We start from the raw sequence: 15,563 nt of genomic DNA, 5'->3' as shown, positions 1-15,563 counted from the left end.
ACAGCTTACATTTCTATAGATCTCTCTTCCTCTCCTGGTCAATTAGAAATTGAAGAACACCCAATTATTACGGACTTATGGTAATGGTAGGTTTTTGGATAACCAAAAAACCAAGAAATTACAAGATTCAACTAGAACTCAAATGAGAAGGGCAAAAAGAAAGTGAGTTTTGTTTCTCTAAATCTAAGAGGCCAAGAAACAAATACAGATTTGGTGTCTCCATTGTTTCAAACAACCTTAGCTTCACTAGATCTAAACCTTAACCAAACCCTTTCTTCTTGGGCTTTTTTTTTTATTTTTTTTTAATATTGACTTTAAAATAGCCAAAAAAAAAAAAAAAAAAGAATGAAGAACGCATAGTATCCCGACGATGGGTTTGAATGGAACAGACAAGATAGAGAAATACATAGAGAGATAGAGAGAGTTAAGCTGTGAAGCTTCAGAAAAACAAAAAATAGTAATGAAAGACATAGAAAAGTGAAGCCTTTTTTTTTTTTAATGAAAAAATAAAAAATGACAATCAAACAAAACACACCAAAAAAGATTAATAATGCTATTTTTCTTTATTTTCTTACTTTGATTCTTTTAAAGGGTTTGTAGATTAAGCTAAATGTGCCAGTTAACAGATAAATGGGTATTGGGTATATAAGCCCTGGAAGGGAAGGGTGGGGAAGATAAACCGACACGTGCAAAAAGATTTTATCTTTCAAAAAAATAATTAGGATGATAATTAGATGATGTATTAATCTCACATGGTATGACATGGCATTTTTCTTACACATGGCATAAAATTATTTAAAGTGGTACCAACTGGATTGGTACCACGGTTGTATGCAAGACTTTCTCCTTAGCAAGGAACGTGCAGAGATCCATCATAAAAATTTTCTCCTTGTTAAAATGTTGATGTGGCATATTTACTTCTAATATTTAGAAAAATAGACATCATCCAATAAATATGGTATATTTACTTCTAATATTTAGAAAAACAGACATCATTCAATAAATAGTTTTATACATATAAACATAGATATATATTCTTCAAAAGAGAGGATAACATTTTATTTTATTTATTTTTTGATTTGGGAACAAAATGCATCAATTTTAAAAACATAACATGCCCTACAATCTCTCTACACAATACTTAGTCTAACTTACTTATTATTATTATAAACAATAATAATAAAATAGCATCATAACATAAAAGTACAAAAATCAAAATGAGATGGTGATTATTATGATAACATTTTTCATTATAGGTGAAGATGTCTGTCAAGCAGATCATTAAAATAATAACAAAAGTCCACAACCAAGTAAACTCTTTGAATTTCTTTTCCGATATATTGATTCAATGTACTTTGATGAAGGTTGTCAACTTATAGGAGCAAAACATCTATTGAATGCTTTGTTCAAAATGTATTTGAAAGATTTAAAAATCCAATATGATGGTTATAACCTTTAATGATTTTAAGTTTAATATATATTTTCAAACAGTTTTATCATAGTAAAATTTAGACTTTGAAGGTTTAACACAATTGCAGAGTGAATCTTCAATTTTTTAAAATTACACATACCACTTTTGCCTTTAAGAAACCATTGATCCGATACTAATCGCCTATATGGCACATTTATAACAAAAATACCCCCATTAGCTTGTCCATTTAAATTTCAATAACAACATTCAAAATAGAAGATATATATATATATATATATATATATATATATATATATATATATATTTGTTTTAAATTTTTTACAAAATAAAAAATAACACCCCTTAATTATCAAATTCAAAAATACATATTTTAAAAAATAACATTTTTTTTAATATTTGTATATAATATTTCTTTGAATTTACTTTGTAACAACATAAATAACAAATAATGAAAATAATAAATATTAATAATTTGTAATGCAATAAAAAATAAAATATAGCTATATATGAATATAAACCGTTATTTTATTTTTATCAGTATTTTAATATGTCTATTATTATTATTATTATAAACAATAATAAAAAATAGCATCATAATATGTAAAAGTAAAAAAATCAAATAATATATTACAATGCAACACTAAGTACAATATAATATTTATACAACTTAATACAATACAATATATGGAAAACATACTAAAAAACATAGACAAAATATTAAGTTTTAGTTAATAATAATTTAATTTTGATAATACTAATTTATGATAACTATTTTTGCCCTACCTAGAATAGATTAAGTTTTTTTGTTAGTAAGGCTTAAGAAATTGCAAACTTTCGTTGCTATATTACAATCAAATTACTTAGAAGATTCTCTAAATTAAATAGAGTTAAACATATTTTCCTACTTTTTTTTTAATGAAAATATGATTTTTTCAATGCTTAGGCAAAAATAATTTTACAATTCACAATAAATTTATATTAAAAAAGTTAACATATTCATTGTGGCAAAACGAACAAAAACAAAATTTTAAGTTTGTTAAGACTTTTTAAAAATTAATTAAAAATAAGTATAATTACTATTAAAAAAACTAACTAAAATTTATCTCTAATTAAAAAAGAAATTAATTTAAGATAAATAGACATTTTTTGTTTCAATTACATTGATTTTTATTCTTAAATAATTTTATTATATAATTATATTTATAATTATGCGTACACATGAAAAAAATAATAAAAATATATATAGATATAGGAGAACAAAGGATTAAAACTAGAGAAATGAAAATATATGTATATATATATATATATATATATATATATAAGGTACAGTGGGCCCTATAATATTTTTCAATAATGCTAGGGGCAACAATTTATACCAATAAGATACTAAGATGAGATGGAATCTAATATGGCATCCCATTAAAAGATTATTAAAATCCACATCATTGCCATGTCAATAATTGTTTATTAACAAAATTATTTATTTTTAATATTTTATTAAATATCCTATTAGATTTAACAAAAAAAGAAGAAGTAAAAACATGAATTAGGTATCACGTTCAGGACTCCCTATCTCGCCAACGTCGGAAGCTTCTATACATTGTTGCCACACCTCTACCATCCTCCTCCCTGTTGGCCACAACTGTAGAAAAAAAATATTATTCATTGTATTTTCTCTCAAATGGTGATAAGTATGTTGGATCCAAACAAAAACCAACAGCAGCAGCAACTAGAAGAAGATCTCCAAGGTAAAATTCTTCAAAAGTACGGCAATAGTAGTGAATCTTATTTTATTTTATTTTTTATTTTTCAGATTGTGTTCATTATCTTCTCTCCAATTTTTGACCACCAAATTTAATTAAAGGGGAAAAAAAAAAGCGTTTATGCAATTATGAATTGTACTCGTAGCTTTTTAGAATAAGTATTGAGTAGTAAAAAATAGTTTGTAATCTATATTATACATTGAGCAGTTGCATTATTAGTTAATTCATTTTTGGGAAATTTCTTATGTGTGCAATTTTTTGTTAGATAATGGTGTATAGTAATCACATGAACTTCCAAGATGACATGAACCAAGTAGTTACCCATGAGCTAATTCATGCATTTGATGATTGCCGTGCTAAGAACTTGAATTGGGCTAATTGGGCTCATCATGCTTGTAGTGAGGTGCGTATGGGTAGTAGTGAATTAGAGAGAAGAATGCATGATAGTGATGGGAGTTTGTGAACTCTTACTGGCAACTAAGGATGGAATGGAAGTGTGGCTCATGAACCTTGCTGGCTGCTAAAAAAATTAACTATCTAATTCACTAGGCTAAGCAATCTAGTCATAATTTTGATTAAGGTCTTAACCATTTTGTTCAATTATGCATATATTTTCATCTTAAAGCAATTTTAGATTTGAAACGTTTGATGGCACTGATAGCCAATTATTTGTGTAGTAATTGGAAAGTAAGATCAAGTCGAGATAGGATTAAACTAATTCCCCACCATATGAATTAATACTTGGCTTGTTTTTTAGGAGAGCCACATCTTCACTGCTAAAGAAAATTACCTCTGTTTATAATATGTTTATTTTATTATTTTTATTTTTTGGTAAAAAAATTTCCACTGTTTTGTATGTGGAAGAGAATGAACAGTAAACTTGAGTCTAAAAAGGATAAATTTACTAGTTAAGTCAATATAGGATTAAACTAATTGCCCACCATTTAATTAATACTTGGCTTGTTTTTTGGGAGAGCTACATCTTCACTGCTCTGCCTCTGAACCATTTATTTTTCATCTTTAACATAATTCCTGTTGAGCTATAACTTTCCTCTTAGACGTCTAAAATGAGATCACTAGAATGTTTTGGATTTTTTATTATTGCCTTCTATTTTTTATTTTTATTTTTTGGGTTTAGATTTTTATGATAATTTTAGATCAGAGAAGAATAATTTAGTTTGCATATAAGAATGACTTTCGGCCTAAGGAGTCTCTGAAATCAATAAAAGTCTCTTTGTTTATTAGACAGTACGGGATTTATGTACAGATTTATTTATAAATGAATAAAACTGGCAATTAAGTACTTCAACTTTGTATGTGCTTCTTTATTAATTGATCATTTTGCTTATTTTGTGCCATAATGCTTAAGTTAATGGAGATGATCCAATCCAACTTTTTTTTTCTTTCTCTTTTTTGGAGGTTTTAGTGGTGATTTATAATACCATACTATTATCACAATATATGTGTGTGTGATTTTCACGTGATTCTCACATAGTGGAATCCACGATTGTATGTAGTTATTATTATTATTTTTTTGATGTTGCTAAAAGCTAAACTCTTATCAAAATGGTAATAAATATTCTATAACCAATAGCATCTTTTTTTTATTGAATTATGTAACTAAGAGTTATGTTCTTCTTCTTTGTCTTTTTATTTAAAAACTTTTAGTTGGATTATCATGTTTGAAACTTTAGTTTTGAAAATAAGAAAATGATTTGTTTTATAGCCTAAACAATCTTATCATGTTTTTGTACGTTTGTGTTTATATTTGATTATTGTATTCAACTATTGTATTATTTATTGTTTTCATTTCATAAATAACAAGTTCTTCTTATGTCTATTATATTATTTATATTACATGTTATTAATATTTTTCCTCTCTTTGTTTTTGCCTTTTTAGAACCAAATGGCATTGAATTTCACTTAAATGATTGAAAAACTTATCAATTCTTTGAAAAAGCGGATGAATTTGAGTTAGAAATGTTTGAAAATAACCTATCAAAATCTGAAAATGTTATTGAGGTATGTTTATGATTAAATTCTTATGATATTATTTCTTTTTATAATTAAATTTAACTTATATTAAGTTTTGATTTTTTTTTGTTTGATTTTGTTAACAATAATTAAAGCAGGATATCAAAGATATGGAGAATACAACAGATGTAAGAGAGCTAGAAGATGGAAAATTTCCAGTACTCCTAGAGTACTAAACACCTGGGTACTCCTTCAAATGATTTGAAGCCGTGTGGATTAATTTTCCACATCAGATCACACGTCGTTTTCTTCAATATTAGTTTCTTTCTCTCCCAAACACTGCTCAATAACAACCCTCTCTCTCTCTCTCTTTTCTGAGATGATAAATCAGCATCCTCATGCAAATCCATTTTCTTCTACATCGAAAAACCATCAAAAGCGTGCCCAAAACCAGATTTGAAATCACCACCTCCCATAATTTGCAAAAAGGGCTAAGACTTGCTCTCTCTCTTCAACAAATAGATCGGGAACCACCACATCTCATAATTTACAAAAGGGGCTAAGACTTAGCACTTTTTCTTCCACAAGAAAGTGGAGCATGACCCATCCATTCATCAACACCTGTTTGCCATACGTGTTTTTTGAGGATGTTTACTGTATTTTCTTAAAAGGGAATTCAATTTTTGAATTACTTAAACAATGAAAATTTTCAACTTCCATTATTTTTACATTTTGGGTTGTTATTAAAGAAGGTTTGGTCTCTGACATTGTTTCCTTTTTTTAATTTTTTTGAAAAGAGAAAAGAGCGCATTGAGATAATCTTGGTTGTCCATCTTTGATTTGGGTATAAAACAAATAGGCGGGATAGAGAAATCTGATTGTAACTGATTGTAGGATTTCTAGGTTTTTTTAGTTTAAAAGAAAGTATGTTTGGTTGCAGAAGAGAGAGGGTTTGATTGCAGAAGGAGAAAGAGAGTGAGATATGAGGGAACCGTGTTTGGGAGACAAATAGGTTGTAAGTTGAGAGCATGACCTGTTATCTGATGTGGAAAAATAATCCACGCGGCTTCAAATCATTTGAAGGAGTACCCATGTGTACTTTACTCTGGAAGTACTAGAAATTTTTCCCTAGAAGACATAAAAAACCCTAAACTTGGAATGTTATTTACCTCGATTGATGAGTTAAAGGAATACTATAAAATGTATGGAAAGAAGAACGGATTTGAAATTTGCAAGAGAACATCAAGTAAAGGAGATGACGGAGAGTTTGAAATATATCACATTTTCTTGCTCACGTCAAGGCCAATAAAGAAGTAAATCTAGAAACACTTTTAGAATGCATCCAGTAACAAAAACAAGATGTTTGGCAAGGCTTAGAGTTGCTATATATTCTGATGGAAGGTGGCAAGTTTGCTTTATCTTTTTTGAGCATAATCATGAATTAAGTACTCCAAGTAAGACATGATATTACAAAAGTTACAGAGTAATGAAGCCATATATGCAAAGGAAGTTAGAAATAAATGATAAAGCTAGAATAAGGCCGAACAAGAATTTCAATTCTTTAGTAGTTGAAGCTGGAGGATATAATAATTTGGCATTTTAGAGAAAGATTGTAGAAATTATATAGATAAGATCAGAAGGTTAAGGTTAGGAGAAGGAGATGCTATTGCAATTCAAAATTATTTTTTGAAAATGCAAGTTGAAAATTCAGATTTCTTTTATGCAATGGATTTAGATGATGAGGGTCGAATAAAAAATTTATTTTGGGCAGATGTAAGGAGTAGGGCTGCATATAAAGAATTTGGGGATGTTGTGACATTCGATACTACATATTTAACAAATAAGTATGACATGCCTTTTGCACCTTTTATGGGAGTCAACCATCATGGACAGGATGTGGCTTAATATCAAATGAGGATACAGAAATATTTATATAATTGTTTCAGTGTTGGCTTTCATGTATGTATAACTGTGCTTCAAATGCAATAATTACTGATCAGGATAAAGCCATGCAAAATGCAATTGAAATTGGTTTTCCTCATGCACAACATAGGTGGTGCTTATGGCATATAACGAAGAAAGTACTTGAAAAGTTGAGAACCTACAAACAGTATGTGAGTATCAAGTTTACTTTACATAATATTGTTTATGATTCTTTATCGCAGATTGAATTTGAAGATCGTTGGAGTAGGTTTATTGCTATGTATTCTCTTCAAGCCAATGACTGGCTATCTGGATTGTATAATGAGAGGCAACGTTGGGTGCTAGTATTTGTAAAGTATATTTTTTGGGTAGGTATGTCTACTACACAATGTAGTGAAAGTATGAATGCATTTTTTGATGGGTATGTGAATCAAAAACTTTTTTAAAACAATTTTTGTAACAATATGATAATGCTTTAAGAGATAAGGTTGAAAAAGAAAATCATGAAGATTTCATCTCTTTTAACTCTTGGATCCCTTGCATATCTTGATATGACATTGAGAAATAATATCAAAGTGTTTATATTACTACAAAGTTTAAAGAATTTCAACAAGAGCTAGCAGGAAAAATTTATTGTGAGTTATTGTCAAATAAAGAGGTTGCAGTAAATTCATATCAATTTGTAGTGAATGAAGATGTAATGATTGGACAAAGCAGTCGACGTATTTCCTTCATTATACACTTTAATGAAGAGAACTCTAAAGTTACTTGCAATTGTCCACTATTTGAGTTTAGAGGTATATTATGTCAACATGCGACTATAGTGCTAATTCATAAAAAAATAAATTGCATTCCTAATGTGTACATATTGAGACAATGGAGAAAGGATGTGAAAAGATGTCATACTAAAGTAAAAAATAAGTTATATTGATTTAACCAGCATGCCTGAAGTATGTCGATTTGATAAGATGTGCAAGTCTTTTTGTGAAGTTGCAGATTTAGCAACTGATAGTGATGATAGGTGTAATTTGGTAATGGATATGATTTATGATATGAAGAACAAGTTGACAATGAAATTGTCAATGAATGAATGTTCCTATATGTGTGATGAGATAATAAGTGGTCCGGAGCATAATGATGTTTCTAAAAAAATTGTGGTAAAGTTCTTACTCCCCGGGTAGCTCGAAGTAAAGGTCGTCCTCCATTCAAAAGGAAGCAATCTAAAGTTGAACAAATTGTAAGGAAAAAAACAAAAAGAAAAGGGAACGTAGGTTTGTAACATAATATACATACATACATATATATATATATATATAGGGATTGTCTACAAAGGACCGACCGCATCGTGAATTTACGGACAAAAAACATGCCAAAATGCATAGCCATTGGATTGTTACACTTGAAACAGATGGCTCAGATTTAATTGCAACTCACGTGAGAAAAATTTTCCAGATTCCCCTTCCAGCTTGCTCCCGCTCGCACCACTGTTGCCAAAATTTCCACCCTACCTTCCTCTTCTCCTCCCATCCTCTGCTTCCACACTTCCAACATTCCAGCGGTAGACCTGACCACCTCCCCGCTCGAAATTTTGACCTCTTTTTATTTTTCATTTTCTTTGTTAGAGATATTTAGACATGAGCAGTGAGCCGTATTATCACTCTTTTTCCAATTTAAAAAGAAAATAAAAATAAAAACAAAAACAAAACAAGCCATACAGACAATAATGGCGAGGTCAAGCCGAGTTGAGCTACATCAAGTGGATGGTAGTCTGGTAACCAAGGCACAAGAAAAGATGGGCTCCACAGCTGTAATTTTTTTAGATTCTGGTAGTGTGGTAACCAAGGCAGAAGAACATCACACGTCTCCGTGCAATTTTTTATTTTTATTATTATTTTTTTTCATATTCTGAAAGTGCTTTAAGATTTTTTTTTTTTTTTTAAAAGATCCAAAAGCAAAAGACAAAGAAACCAGCGGCTTTGGAACAATGAAGAGTTTGACACTTTGAAAAACAGCTTATTTCAGAATACAGAAGGTGCTACTGCTGGGAAATAGACAAAAAATACACAAGAAAAAAGGGCGAAACATGAAAAGAGTAATAAGATGAAGTTAAGGACAAAGAGGTAAAAATGAGGGAAGCAATGAAAGAAGAATTAAGAAGTAGAGGTAAAGGATGAGCATATTTGAAAAATGTCTCAGAGAAGGAGATGGTCAGGTCTGCCGTTGGAATGGTGGAAGTGTGGAAGCAAAGGATGGGAGGAGAAGAGGAAGGTAGGGTGGGAATTTTGGCAACGGTGGTGCGAGCGGGAGCAAGCCGGAAGGGGAACCTGGGCAATTTTTTGCACGTGAGTTGCAATTAAATCTAAGCCATCCATGTCAAAATGTAACAATCCAATGGTTATGCATTTTGGCATGTTTTTGGTCCGCAAATTCACCATGCGGTCGATCATTATTGTTGACAATCCCTATACATATATGTATATATATATATATATATATATATATATATATATTTTACTTATATGTTTAAAGAATATTTAATTAACTACTATTTATTATTTCTAACACTACTCTATATAATTTGTAAAAATCTAAAAGAATGACTCATGAAGCAAATTTTGTAGTGGTCATGAATGAAAAATCCTTACCTTACTATAATTTTGAAACTTTTGGAACACAGAGAGTACTATGGTTAAGGTATAAATTGATAGTAATATAAGAATTATTTATCTTAAAATAATTTGACTTGTGTTTTTTTTTTTTTTTAAATAGGATTTTGATGTCTTTCAATCCGAAAAATAGTAATGAATCTCATGGTACAATTCAAACATTTGATGTTAACTTATTTTAATAATTATTTTGGTACTTTTTTTATTTTTTATTTTTTTATATAAGGTAAATAAGATCTTAAATTTTAAAGTTGACGAAATTTTTTCGGATGGATTGAACAAAATATATTGTGATTCTTCTAGTCAAGTTAATGGACAAGAGTTTGGAATAACTAACCAAACTAATTCTATGCCTATTTTTGGAAGAAATTTTCAGGTATTTTATATATATATATATATATATACTTGTACAATAATTATGAACTTTTAATATCTTCAAGTGTGCTTATTTTTACTTTGTTAATTTTTATCACGCATGATTGTCTAATGCTCTAATTTAATTTGTAATGTGTATATAGGATGACAAAATTTTGAGAAGGAAAGATGGGATGAACAACTAGCCGAAATAGATTGGAAATAGCTTTTGGAGGCTTATTTTGTCTTGTCATTGGAAGCAGCTTTTGGACGGCCTTTTTTGTTTTCTTTTCCTTAGTAGTGAAAGTGCCATTATGTTAAATGACTAATTTTCTTATATGTTTTCTGATGATTATGAAAATACTATTAAATATGAAAGAAAATTGAAAAAACAAAGAACATCAATTAGTTAAATTCCATATTAATTAGTAACTTTAACTTTTATACTTCTTTTTTTAATTTTTTATTTGGACAATCAAATTGATGAAGAAGAAAAAGAGTAAAAGATAAAGAGATCATTAAATTACATTTAATCAAATTCTCAACTTCGAACACTTTGACATCTCTTAACAAAAAAATGAACAAATACACAAATTGCTTCAAATGAAGTTGCTAATACCATATTCAATCTCTTTCTTAGCTTGGAATAAGATTCAAAAACTTATATTATTGAATGTCACACAGTGAATATAGATTAGTGTCTAAATTTATGAATCAATTGTTCTCATAAATATCTATTATGATCTTTATTAATATTTGATGAAATAATGTTGCTATTAAGCACAATAAGCCTCTAAAAGGAAGATACAAAAGGGAATTACATAGATAAATATAAAGCAACAACAAAATCATATGAGCAAATGTTATTAGGGAGGCTAGAAACATTTAAAAAGTTAAAAGATAAATCACAATTAAGAGAAATAAACTTCCTAGCCCACAGGTTAACCAGTCTATTGGACAAATGATCATTCCAAGTTAATGAATTTATTTGAGGGAGACCTACTTGAATTTGGATAACCTCCTCCCTATTTGTCCATCCCTGGTTCACTTAAGGAGCAAATTTCTTGAATAGCTACTTGAGCATGAAAAATAAAAAGAATGTTGGACAATCATCTGTTATATAGAATATCAACCATAAAAGTTTATGAAAGCATTAAGAATTATTGAATATCAATCAAAATTACTCTTCCTATGTGATCTATCACCCTCAAACTCATAACACATTGGGGATCAATCCATGAGATGGTATGGGTTAGCCTAATGTCTAATCCGCATGCAATTCATTCATATGATACAATAACTTCACTCACATAAATTTAAAATGGGAAAAATCAATGCTTCTTTCAAATTTCAAATGCAAATAGACTTGGGATTCAGGGATACTTCCTTTCCTTTTAAGAATCCAACAAGTAAACTATAATTGATGGTGCAGACAGGCCTTGGAATATGGAGAAAACCCAAAAACAAGTAAAGAATAAACAGAAGAAAACTCACTTGCCCATGACCTCGAAGCAATTCACGTTTGTAGTGACAATCACCACTCAGGTGACCTGTAGAATCTGTTATGCACACATCATAAACGATAAAAAGCAAATAAATTTAAGAGACACTATCAAATGCAATATCCAGGAAAACAATAACAAAAAATAAAAATCTAATGTCACACCCATGCGCACCTCACTAACTAAATAAACATATTATAAACAGAGGAAATTCTCTTTAGCAGTGAAGATGTGGCTCTCCCAAAAAACAAGCCAAGTATTAATTTATATGGTGGGCAATTAGTTTAATCCTATCTCGACTTGATCTTACTTTCCAATTACTATACATATAATTGGCTATCAGTGCCATCAAACGTTTCAAATTTAAGATTGCTTTAAGATGAAAATATATGCATAATTGAACAAAAGGGTTAGGGCCTTAATCAAAATTATGACTAGATTGCTTAGCCCAGTGAATTAGAGAGTTAATTTTCTTAGTAGCCAGCAAGGTTCATGAGCCACACTTCCATTCCATCCTTGGCTGCTAGTAAGAGTTCACAAACTCTCATCACCGTCATGCATTCTTCTCTCCAATTCACTACCCACACGCACCTCACTACAAGCATGATGAGCGCAATTAGCCCAATCCAAGTTCTTAGCATGGCTATCATCAAATGGATGAATTAGCTCATGGGTAACTACTTGGTTCACGTTATCTTGGAAGTTCATGTGATTACTACACACCATTATCTAACAAAAAATCGCACACATAAGAAATTTCCCAAAAATGAATTAACTAACAATGCAACTACTCAATGTATAATACAATCACTAGAATACATGCTCAATGTATAGATTACAAACTATTTTCTACTACTCAATACTTATTCTAAAAAAGTACAATTTAGAATTGCATAAATGCCTTTTTTTTTTTCCTTTAATTAAATTTGGTGGTCAACAAATTGGGAGAGAAGATAATGAACACAATCTGAAAAAAAAAAAAAAAATAAGATTTACTACTGTTACCATACTTTTGAAGAATTTTACCTTAGAGATATTCTTCTAGTTGCTGCTGCTGTTGGTTTTTGTTTGGATCCAACATACTTATCACCATTTGAGAGAAAATACCATGAATAATATATATATATATTTTTTCTACAGTTGTGGCTAGTAGGGAGAAAGATGGCGGAGGTGTGGCAACAGTGTATAGAAGTTACCCGTGATGGCAAGATAGGAAGTCCGGAATGTGATACCTAATTCATATTTTTATCTTTTTTTTTTAATCTAATAGGATATTTAATAAAATATTAAAAATAAATAATTTTATTAATAAACAATTGTTGACATGGCAATGATGTGGATTTTAATAATTTTTTAGTTGGATGCCACGTTAGATTTTATCTCATTTTGGTATCTTTTTTTACAAATTGTTGGTACCCTAGTATTATTCAATATTTTTTAGATACAAATTGTGATTTGCACATTAATGCTCGAAAAACCTGCAGCCAGTTTTTGAAGAATAAGATTACCTTTTTGTTCCTCTGCTGTTAGATTCAATCGAAGATTTACGACGGGGGAGCTAGATGGAATTATATCAAAATTAAAGGATCAATTTGTAATTAAACTAAATTTGAGGGGTCCAATTGAAATTAACCTGTAAAAGCAGTTCTAGAGAGAGAGAGAGAGAGAGTTAATTTTCCCTTAAATTGCAATTTTAATTTTTTGGAAAATTTACAAAATATGTCATAAAAGTTTCTTTCCAATTTTTATCAAATTTGATTAAAAAATTTTTAGATGAGACATATCTTTACATAAACAATTAATTTTTTAAAATGAAATAAAAACAATCAGTATAAAAACTAATTTTGCCAATTTCAAGCAATTTTTTTGGAAAGTGGCCAAATTGCAAGCCAATGGTGATTTGGCTTTATGTGTTGAGGTTGAAACTGAGGAGAAAATCTTGCATGCAGCGGTGGTACCAGCTCACTTAGTACCACTTCAAGTAATTTTATGCCATGTCATACCTGCTCATCAGCTCAACTAATTTTCTTTTTGGAAAATGTAAAACTTTTGCACGCGCTTTACTACTTCTTTCTTCCATCCGTATGGCTCCTACAGCTAACATTTTTTATAGATCTCTCTTCCACTCCTGGTCAATTTCTTAAGAAATTGAAGAACACCAAATTGTTATGGGCTTATGGTAATGGTAGGTTTTTGAAGAACAAACAAACTAAGAAAATACAAGATTCAATCAAAGGTTTCAAAAACAAAGCTCAAATGAAAAGGACAAAAAAGAAAGCGGATTTTTTTTCTCTAAATCTGAGAGGTCAAAAAACGAATACAGATTGGGTGTCGCCATGGCTTCAAACAACCTTAGCTTCATTAAATCTGAATCTCAACCAAACCCTTTCTTTTTGGGCTTTTTTTTTTTTGTTTTTTTTTTAATATAAACTTTAAAAGAGCCAAAAAAGAAAAAAAAAATGAAGAACAGAGAATATAGAGAAATACAAAGAGAGATAGAGAGAGTTAAGCTGTGAAGCTTCATAAAAACAAAAAATGGTAATACACACATAGAAAAGTAATGCATTTTTTTATGGGAAAAAAAAAGACGAACAATCAAACAAAGGCACATCAAAGAAGATTAATAATACTATTTTTCTTTATTTTTTTTAACTTTTAATTCTTTTAAAGGATTTGTAGCTTAGGTTGAAATGTGCAGATAAATGGATCTGTAAGCCCTGGAAGGGCAGGACGAGGAAGATAAACCAGCGCGTGCAAAAAGATTTCATTCTTAAAAAAAATAATTAAGATGATAATGAGATGATAAATTGATCTGATACGGTATTTTTAACACGTGGCATGAAATGAGTTGGAGTGGTACCGGCTGACCTGGTACCACCGCTGCATGCAAGATTTTCTCGAAACTGAGGGTGGAATAATCGAATCCAATTCCAAAGCGGCTGTGAATCCTCTTTTTATTTTATTTTATTTTTTTTTTCCTTATGAAGGCTATTTGGGGTTGGATTGTGTTTTATAGATGATATTGAAAACAAATTAAGGTTTCATGTAATTTTAATTTTATTTTTTCTAGCAGAGAAACTAATAAAATAGCTCATGGACTATCTAAATATGCATTCTGCGTTGATTTTATGAAATTTGGATGGAGGATGTGCCAAGGAGGCTGCAACTTTTGATTTGGATTACAAGTTGTAATTTTATTTAGTCTTTCGTAAAATTTGCTTTTATTTAAGAAAGAAAAAAAAAAAAGTTGGCCAAATTGTCATCATGCCAAAGTTTAAAGAAGAAATTGTCAACCCTTCCTTTTGATTTTGGTTGAGTTAACTTAATTGGTATGTTATTTGCTTTTATATTTGGAAAGTCTTAGATTTAAAATATTAAAGTTTGAGAAATTGTTGTAGATGATTAAAAAAAAAAAAAAAAGGCATTTGTGTTTTTTGTTTCAATATTTTATTAAAAGGTCTACTTTAACTTATGTTATAAACTTTAAGTCTCTTAAAAACAAAATTACTAAATTGAAACCGCTTGGCAATATTATTGGTTTTCAGTTTTGTTTTTTAGTTTTTATTTATTTCTTTATATGTAAATGTGTATAACTTGCTTCTTTAAGTATATTTTAGTGGCAGCTAAAGTTTGTTTAAGCATAAAAACTAGTTATAAACATCAAATTGAACACAATTTCAAATTGTATTATTTTTCAATTTCTTTTCCTTTTGAAATTTATGATTGATTAAGATGTATTTAACAAATTATAAATACCATTAACTAATATTTGAGACAAGCAAATTATCTACAATTAGGTAAAAAATACAAAATAAAAAAGATTAAAAACCAATCATGTTACTAAATGATACATTACTACTAAATTAAAAACTAATTGCATTTATTTATGTTTTTATTTTTGCCCTTATAAATGAATATTATTATCATAATAGTCATTTATCATTCATGC

The 15,563-nt window shown here is 29.3% G+C and overlaps 1 long non-coding RNA gene across 1 annotated transcript; it reads right to left on the bottom strand.

Annotated features, from left to right (window-relative positions):
- Positions 1-10,917: 10,917 nt before the first annotated feature.
- Positions 10,918-12,455, bottom strand: LOC132805134 (uncharacterized). The gene is made up of 2 exons (XR_009640502.1): positions 11,607-12,455; positions 10,918-11,187 (listed from the first exon to the last, which is right to left on the bottom strand). It is a non-coding gene; the product is annotated as an uncharacterized LOC132805134 (long non-coding RNA).
- Between the last annotated feature and the right edge of the window lie 3,108 nt (positions 12,456-15,563).

The sequence above is a fragment of the Ziziphus jujuba genome, chromosome 8 (assembly GCF_031755915.1).
Source record: "Ziziphus jujuba cultivar Dongzao chromosome 8, ASM3175591v1".
NCBI lineage: Eukaryota > Viridiplantae > Streptophyta > Magnoliopsida > Rosales > Rhamnaceae > Ziziphus > Ziziphus jujuba.
Note: the sequence above shows the minus strand (reverse complement) of the source record. Positions and strands in the feature narration are given on the sequence as shown.